At 30.7% G+C, this 9979-nt stretch overlaps 2 pseudogenes across 1 annotated transcript; both read left to right on the top strand.

Annotated features, from left to right (window-relative positions):
- The first annotated feature begins 801 nt into the window (after window positions 1-801).
- On the top strand, window positions 802-2693 carry LOC149514005 (tetrahydroberberine oxidase pseudogene; annotated as a pseudogene). The gene has a single exon (XR_016328962.1). The product of XR_016328962.1 is annotated as a tetrahydroberberine oxidase pseudogene (transcript).
- A 4222-nt stretch (window positions 2694-6915) lies between these two features.
- Window positions 6916-8807, top strand: LOC111288178 (tetrahydroberberine oxidase pseudogene; annotated as a pseudogene).
- Window positions 8808-9979: the final 1172 nt, after the last annotated feature.

The raw sequence follows: 9979 nt of genomic DNA, 5'->3' as shown, positions 1-9979 counted from the left end.
CTTTTGTCTTTGATTGATCTCTAATCTGTTATGATTTTAAATTTTTATCGATCATCCAGGTTGAGCTCAGTACTAACAATTCAAATCTAACAAAAATAATAATTTAATTGATAATAAAAATAAAAATTATTAAATTAACAAAAATTTAAGCCTACATAAACTCGATGTAAACGCAATATACCCCCGCGGACCCATCCAGTGAAAACGTTGCTAAAGTCGACCTGAGCTGGTTTTAAAATCTGAATCAGCTTCATTAACTTGAAATCTCAAGTAAAATCTTTTTAAAAATTCGAATAATTTGCAAAAATCTCAATTCAACTTCAAATAATTTGTTTTCTGACCAATTTCAGAACATTGTCCTAAACATAATGGCAAAAGGATCAATCAAACGAAAAGAATGTTTTACTGACTAAAGTTCAGCCTGAACTAAGACCAATATTTATATGTTATTAAAAGGCTGTCATTCTTATTTTTTAATTCTTTCTTTCTTTCAAAGTTTCAACCAAGTGGAAAGAAATAACAAAAACATTAGTATTAATTAAGTAGAAGACATTGATTGAATCTTTGATTTAATATCTTTAATCGGGAAAGAAACCAAATGAAAAGAAACATCACAAGTTGCTGTCAAACAAGGGATCACTTAAGATTGTTTGATATTAACAAATATATATATATATATATATATATAACACTAGCAATTGCTATTATTACAAGATAATCTCTTTTGATACGATTTAATTTAATTATTTCACATTTTTTTAGCCCAGCCACCAAAGACATAGATGCTATAAGTAAGGTAACCGTAACACATTACCATGTTCACAAACAACTCAAGAAATGAAGTCCCCTCACTTTTCCTTGCTCCCATTTCTTTTAGTTGTTCTCTTTTCATTGTCTGCAACAACTCTAGCCCATTCCCACGAGTATTTCCTTCATTGCCTTTCTCTTCGTTCAGCAAAATCTGATTCCATTTCAAGGGTCATTTACACGCAAAATAATTCCTCATATTCATCTATTTTGGAAGCTTCCATTCAAAATCATAGGTTCTCCACACCAGCTACACCTAAACCCTCTGTCATTGTAACACCACTGCAAATATCCCATATCCAAGCAACAATTTATTGTTCAAAAAAGAATGGGCTCCAAATTAGAATTCGAAGTGGTGGCCATGACTTTGAGGGTCTTTCTTATGTTTCTGAAGTTCCGTTTGTCATCCTTGATTTGCTTAATTTTCGAGCAGTTGAGGTTGACACAAAAAATAAAGTTGCGTGGGTTGAATCTGGCGCAACTATAGGTGAATTATATTACAGAATTGCTGAAAAAAGTAAAACTCTTGCCTTCCCAGCTGGTGTTTGCCACACTGTAGGTGTTGGAGGGCATTTTAGTGGGGGTGGTTATGGCATATTGGTGAGGAAATATGGTCTTGCCGCTGATCATGTAATTGATGCCCACTTAATTGATGTCAAGGGAAGAATTATTGACCGGAAATCCATGGGTGAGGATTTATTTTGGGCCATTCGAGGAGGCGGAGGAAATACCTTCGGAATTGTTCTTGCTTGGAAAGTAAAGTTAGTCTCCATTCCAGCAGTTGTGACTGTTTTCACAGTCAACAGGGACTTGGAACAAAATGCAACCAAAATTGTTCATCGTTGGCAATACATTGGACACAAGCTTCCTGATGATATTTTTACCGATGTCACAATAACAAAGGTGAATTCCAGTCAAGAAGGGAAGAAAACAATTCAAGCTGCTTTCAAAGCCTTGTTTCTTGGTGGGGTTGATAAGCTAATTCCGTTGATACAAGACAGGTTTCCTGAGCTCGGATTGGTAAAAGAAAACTGCATCGAAATGAGTTGGGTTGAGTCTATTCTCTACTTTGGTGGAGTTTCAACAAAAAGTTTGGATATTTTGCTTGATAGGAATGCTCTTCCAAAACAAATTTTCAAAGCAAAATCTGACTACTTGAAGGAACCTATTCCTGAAAGCGGATTTGAGGGGATTTGGCCAAAGTTTTTTGAGAAAGAGGCGGAAGTTTCGCTTATGATGATGGTAGCTTTTGGTGGTAAAATGGATGCAATTCCAGAAACTGAACTTCCATACCCGCATAGAGCTGGCAACTTGTACCAAGCCTCATACCTTGTGGGATGGTCCAAAGAAGAAAATGCAGAATCTCAAAAATACGTTAGCTGGATCCGTAGACTTTACAGTTACATGGCCACTTACGTCTCAAAATCACCGCGAGAAGCATATTATAATTACAGGGATCTAGATATTGGAACTAATAACAATGGCTACACAAGTTATGCACAAGCCAGCATTTGGGGTCGTAAATATTTTAAAAATAACTTCAGCAGATTGGTACATGTAAAGACCATGGTTGATCCTGAGAATTTCTTCAAGAATGAACAAAGTATCCCTCCTATTTCACCTTCGCAGAAGAAGAAAGGTCACTAGAGTTGAGGAGTTCATTTGTTAAACATATGAATAAAAGTTTCGATCATGATGGATTTAGTGTCAGTTCTAATAGATAATAACCTTACATTTGTTTTACAATAACTTTGATGTAGTTTTTGTTCATCATAATTTTGACTTAAACTTTGATCACTGTAACAAACAGCCTTAAAGTGGGTTGCATGGAAAGCAGGGGGTACAAGACCCCTGCATAATCGGCAAACAAATGAAGTTTTATATATTCAGGCTACAGGCTTTGATGCTTTTGATATTTTATAATAACCTTACATTTGTTTTACAATAACTTTGATGTAGTTTTTGTTCATCATAATTTTGACTTAAACTTTGATCACTGTAACAAACAGCCTTAAAGTGGGTTGCATGGAAAGCAGGGGGTACAAGACCCCTGCATAATCGGCAAACAAATGAAGTTTTATATATTCAGGCTACAGGCTTTGATGCTTTTGATATTTTGAATTTCCTCTTGTTGGGATTTGTCTTGAATCTCATAATTTCACATTGAAAATTATAAAAGTTTTAAGTTTATCTTATATGCCACATCGAGAGTTTAATAAAGGTATAAGAGATTTTATCTTTATTAATATGATGCTTTGGTTTTAGTTTGGTAGTCTAAGATAATTAGACACTAATAGAATAGTTAGGTGAATAGGTTATTGAAATTGTGTAATTAAGTTTTAGGTTAAATTTTGAGTAAAGAGTTTTTAGAGATTTTTCTCATAATTATGATGAAAAGGTATTATGATAATTTTGATTGATTATGGTATTAGAAGTATTTTTGTAATTATGATAGGAAGAGTATTATAGTAATTTTGAAAAATTATAGTAAGAGAGGTATCTTCATAATTATGGTAGTAAAGCCATCATAATAATCTCACCAAATTATGCTAATAGGGGTATTATCATAATTTTAACTAATTTATGATAAGAGAGACATTTTTGTAATTATAATGAAAGAATATTATAATCATTCAGGACACATGTCAATTTTTAATCAAAGAATCATATGAGCATTTTAATAATTTCAATAAGATTAGTAATTTAATACGTAGCTAATTTTATATTATGTTAAAATTTAATATATGTAATTTAATAAGAGTATTATAACAATTTTCAAATAAAATTCTACACTTAAAATTTTTATGAAATAATTATAAAGATATTTTATTAATTTAATATATGTTTAACTTTATATTATTATGTTAAAATTTAATGTGTAAATTAAATGGGATATTATAGTAATTTTTAAATAAAATAATATATGCCAACTTCTTATAAAGCAATCATAAGAACATTATTGTAATTATAGTATGGAATATTATAGTTATTTTAACAAATTTTGATAAAAAAAACATTTTCATAATTATGATAGAAGGATATTATAGTAATTTTTATTAATTATGGTAGTAGGGACATTTTTATAATTATAATAGAAAAGATAGTATAGTAATTTTAACTAATTATAAAATAAGAGGTATTTTCATAATTATAATATGAGAGTAATCATAATATTTTTATTATATGCAAATAAAATTTTATTTTTTATTCGTGTCCAAATATACTTTTATTTCAAATTAAATGTTAATTTATGTTGAGAGTTTATTTAGATACAATTACAAGATAAGTGTTTATTTGAATATAAATTAAAGTTTAAAAGTTTATTTAGATGCAAAGTAAAAATTAAAAATTTATTTTGATACAATAAAAATATAAAAATTTATCTAAAAAAAATGATACAACTCAAAAACTTTTTATTATTTTAACAAAAAGTATATGTAAAATTATATATATATATATATAAATATCCGATAAGGAATTTATCTTGGAAGTGGCATATGTAGAATTATATATATAAATATATTTATGTAGTCTGACAAGGAATTTATCTTGGAAGTGGTTATTCCCAAACTTATTTTTCTGACAAAATTAATAAAATTCTTTAAAAGCTTATTTGATAATAAGATATTTATCATTTTATTTTATATTTGATGTACATATAAGTGAGAGGATTAGATTACAAAAAAAAATATTAATTATTATTCTCTTAGTATAAAATAATTTAATCTTCTTAAAAAAACACAATTATTTCTAATTGAATATATAAGAAATGCTGACAAGCTATCTACTTTACTTTTAAAACTTATATTTAATATTTGACTTAAACATTTAATAAACTAATAATCATCATTATTTAATTGGTTAACTTAAACATTTTTTCCATTTTCCCCCTTTTTTTTCCTTTTTTCCTTTTTCTCTATTTTATTTTTTTATTTTTCCCCATTTTTTCTCTTTATTTTTTTCCCTTTTACTCTTTTTCTTTTCTTAATAAAAAAATAAAAAATACCTCTCTCATCTCAAGTACAAAGGAAGAATTCCTAACTCTCTCTCTAATTTTTTTTTTTCAAGCAGTGATTCAAGTGTTAGAACGTAAATGTCAAAAACATTTTCAACTTTTGTCCTTGATTGATCTTTAATCTGTTATGATTTTAAATTTTTATCGATCATCCAGGTTGAGCTCAGCACTAACAATTCAAATCTAACAAAAATAATAATTTAATTGATAATAAAAATAAAATTTATTAAATTAACAAAAATTTAAGCCTATATAAACCCGATGTAAATGCAGTATACCCCCGAGGACCCATCCAGTGAAAACCTGTCTAAAATCGACCTGACCTGGTTTTAAAATTTTATTTGATTGTATACTATCCCAAAAAGTCAAATGCCCTATTACATTTAAAATCTGAATCAGCCTCGTTAACTTGAAATCTCAAGTAAAATCTTTTTAAAAATCAGAATAGTTTGCACAAATCTCAATTCAACTTCCAATAATTTGTTTGCTAGCCAATTTCAGAACATTGTCGTAAACATAATGGCAAAAGGATCAATCAAATGAAAAGAAAGTATTACTAATTAAAGTTTAGTTTGAACTAAGCCCAATATTTATATGATATTAAAAGGTTGTCATTCTTATTTTGTAATTCTTTCTTTCTTTCAAAATTTCAACCAAGTGGAAAGAAATAACAAAAACATTAAGTAGAAGAGATTGATTGAATCTTTGATTCAACATCTTTAATCGGGAAATAAGCCAAATGAAAAGAAACATCACAAGATGCTGTCAAACAAGGGATCACTTAAGATTGTTTGATATTGACAAATATATATATATATATTGTTTGATATTGACAAATATATACATATATATATAACTAGCAATTGCTATTATTACAAGATAATTTCTTTTGATATGTTTTAATTTAATTGATTTATATAATTATTTTTAAAAAATAATATTTAATAATTTTAAAACTTAATATTTATAATTTTTTTTAAGTTATAACTTTTTGTATAAAAAAATTCATACTTAAATAGTATAGTGGTATTTTCTCAAAAGAAATTTTTTTAATGGATGAAATTCGGAAATTACATCAGCTTTGATCTCAAAAATCTCTCAAAAGTTTAAACTTTAATTTGCTCTATATTTTATTTGATAATGCTATTAAAATTGAGTTGAATACTTCTAGCGGCCATTAAGACATTTCAATCGACAAGCCAGCCAATCAACTCAGTTGGCAGGCACTGAAGATTTAAATATTTTTATTTTCATTTAAAAAATATTTTAATCAACGATTTGGTGGAGGCACGTGCAGAAGATTTAAATATTTTTATCTTCATTTCTAACATATATTAATCAACGATTTGATGTGGGATAAATCTACAAAGGATGATATTATGCAATTAAAAACGAATAAAACAGCATAGTTGGAGAAGATAATGTAAGCAAATTACTGATTTTAGAGTTTAGACCTCAGGTTTCACGTTTTTTGAACGCCAGCCACCAAAGACATAGATGCTATAAGGTAACTGTAACACATTACATAAACTCGATGTAAACGCAGTATACCCCCGCAGACCCATCCAGTGAAAACCTAGCTAAAGTCGACCTGAGCTGGTTTTTAAATCTGAATCAGCTTCATTAACTTGAAATCTCAAGTAAAATCTTTTTAAAAATTCGAATAATTTGCAAAAATCTCAATTCAACTTCAAATAATTTGTTTTCTGACCAATTTCAGAACATTGTCCTAAACATAATGGCAAAAGGATCAACCAAATGAAAAGAATGTATTACTGACTAAAGTTCAGCCTGAACTAAGACCAATATTTATATGTTATTAAAAGGCTGTCATTCTTATTTTTTAATTCTTTCTTTCTTTCAAAGTTTCAACCAAGTGGAAAGAAACAACAAAAACATTAGTGTTAATTAAGTAGAAGAGATTGATTGAATCTTTGATTTAATATCTTTAATCGGGAAAGAAGCCAAATGAAAAGAAACATCACAAGTTGCTGTCAAACAAGGGATCACTTAAGATTGTTTGCTATTAACAAATATATATATATATATATATATAACACTAGCAATTGCTATTATCACAAGATAATCTCTTTTGATACGATTTAATTTAATTATTTCACATTTTTTGAGCCCAGCCACCAAAGACATAGATGCCATAAGTAAGGTAACCGTAACACATTACTATGTTCACAACCAACCCAAGAAATGAAGTCACCTCACTTTTCCTTGCTTCCATTTCTTTTAGTTGTTCTCTTTTCGTTGTCTGGGACAACTCTAGCTCATTCTCATGAGGATTTCCTTCATTGCCTTTCTCTTCGTTCAGCAAAATCTGATTCCATTTCAAGGGTTATTTACACGCAAAATAATTCCTCATATTCTTCTATTTTGGATGCTTCTATTCAAAATTATAGGTTCGCCACACCAGCTACACCTAAACCCTCTGTCATTGTAACACCACGGCAAACATCCCATATCCAAGCAACAATTTATTGTTCAAAAAAGTATGGGCTCCAAATTAGAATTCGAAGTGGTGGCCATGACGTTGAGGGTCTTTCTTATGTTTCTGAAGTTCCGTTTGTCATCCTTGATTTGCTTAATTTTCGAGCAGTTGAGGTTGACACAAAAAACAAAGTTGCGTGGGTTGAATCTGGTGCAACTATAGGTGAATTATATTACAGAATTGCTGAAAAAAGTAAAACTCTTGCCTTCCCAGCTGGTGTTTGCCACACTGTAGGTGTTGGTGGGCATTTTAGTGGGGCTGGTTATGGCATGTTGATGAGGAAATATGGTCTTGCTGCTGATCATGTAATTGATGCACACTTAATTGATGTCAATGGAAGAATTATTGACCGAAAATCCATGGGTGAGGATTTATTTTGGGCCATTCGAGGAGGTGGAGGAAATACCTTCGGAATTGTTCTTGCTTGGAAAGTCAAGTTAGTCTCCATTCCAGCAGTTGTGACTGTTTTCACAGTCAACAGGGACTTGGAACAAAATGCAACCAAAATTGTTCATCGTTGGCAATACATTGCACACAAGCTTCCTGATGATATTTTTACGGATGTCACAATAACAAAGGTGAATTCCAGTCAAGAAGGGAAGAAAACAATTCAAGCTGCTTTCAAAGCCTTGTTTCTTGGTGGGGTTGATAAGCTAATTCCGTTGATACAAGACAGGTTTCCTGAGCTCGGATTGGTAAAAGAAAACTGCATCGAAATGAGTTGGGTTGAGTCTATTCTCTATTTTGGTGGAGTTTCAACAAAAAGTTCGGATGTTTTGCTTGATAGGGACGCTCTTCCAAAACAATTTTTCAAATTAAAATCTGACTACTTGAAGGAACCTATTCCTGAAAGCGGATTTGAGGGGATTTGGCGAACGTTTTCTGAGAAAGAGGCAGAATTTTCGTTTATGATGATGGTAGCTTTTGGTGGGAAAATGGATGCAATTCCAGAAACTGAACTTCCATACCCGCATAGAGCTGGCAACTTGTACCAAGCCTCATACCTTGTGGGATGGTCCAAAGAAGAAAATGCAGAATCTCAAAAATACATTAGCTGGATCCGTAGACTTTACAGTTACATGGCCACTTATGTCTCAAAATCACCACGAGAAGCATATTATAATTACAGGGATCTAGATATTGGAACTAATAACAATGGCTACACAAGTTATGCACAAGCCAGCATTTGGGGTCGGAAATATTTTAAAAATAACTTCAACAGATTGGTACATGTAAAGACCGTGGTTGATCCTGAGAATTTCTTCAAGAATGAACAAAGTATCCCTCCTATTTCACCTCCGCTGAAGAAGAAACGTCACTAGAGTTGAGGAGTTCATATTTTTGTTAAACATATGAATAAAAGTTTCGATCATGATGGATTTAGTGCCAATGCTAATAAATAATAACCTTACCTTTGTTTTACAATAACTTTGATGTAGTTTTTGTTCATCATATTTTTTACTTAACTTTGATCACTATAACAAACAGCCTTAAAGTGGGTTGCACGAAGGCAGGGGGTAGAAGACCCCTGCATAATCGGCAAACAAATGAAGTTTAATATATTCAGGCTCTGGGCTCTGATGCTCTTGATATTTTGAATTCCCTCTATCGAATAGCTTGGAGCTAGCTCAGGAATAAATGATGATCGTGCTTAAGGCATAAAATCTATCCATATTTCACACCCCGTCCAATCAACTAATCTTTGAATAATCACTACCTCGGAGTTCAATTTCCACGGTGGAATTGGCAATTGATAATATTTCTTTCTAATAAGCCTAAATTTAAACCTTCATAATCCCCAAAGCTCAGCATAAGCACTCCTATCATCCCTGCCTAATTGTCCAACAGAACTTTTCCCAGGTTTTCCTGAGGATGAGACACCTATGAATGTCTTAATCAGAAAAAAAAAGGAAAAGAGTAGATATACTTTTTTTAAAAAAATCAAGATTAAAACAATAGACTTGAGTACCAAAACCTACTCCCAAAACATGTGCTCATGAAACAGAAATTGGTGAGAGGGAAAAGACTTCTTAGGTATGTCTGTGGGTGGTCAGAAAGTTCCAAGTACATAGTTCCATTACCACGGATACCCATCATAACTAAGGAATAGACAAATTAGCTTATTAAAAATTTTTAACAAAAAAAAAATTATTAAGTTGAGATGATGTTTAATATTTATTGACAGCTTAATTTTTTTTCATAGACGGTATAACTGCTAAGTTGGACTGCACCGATATAGCGATAATTTTATTAATTGTGTCATTTTGTAACTAAAAAGTTGGACTCCACGACTATGCATGAAATCAAGTTGGAATTATCTTAATTGATTGATTTTAAGCTACTGATAACTTCAATTGATTTATTATTTTTTTAGAAAATAAAACGGAAAAAATAACCTGGGACATCTGCCAAAAAAACAACAACAACGTCATGCGACTTAAGTTCCAAAGCCATTGCCAACAACCATTTTTCCTTTTTTCAGACATAAGCATAAAGGCCCAGAAAAGTTTAGAGATCCAGACAAATTAATTGACTTTAAAAAAATAAATTTAACTCTTAACCATAAAAATCATTCTAATTTAAATATTTTTAGTTAATACATTTTCATTGATTATCCTTGAATGAATTATTCTCCGCCTAAAGATAACAATAGACTA

This window comes from Durio zibethinus, chromosome 17 (assembly GCF_047325235.1).
Source record: "Durio zibethinus cultivar Kanyao isolate XHJ-2024 chromosome 17, ASM4732523v1, whole genome shotgun sequence".
NCBI classification, from domain to species: domain Eukaryota; kingdom Viridiplantae; phylum Streptophyta; class Magnoliopsida; order Malvales; family Malvaceae; genus Durio; species Durio zibethinus.
The sequence above is the reverse complement of the archived record's forward strand: the minus strand, read 5'-3'. Positions and strand labels throughout refer to the sequence as shown.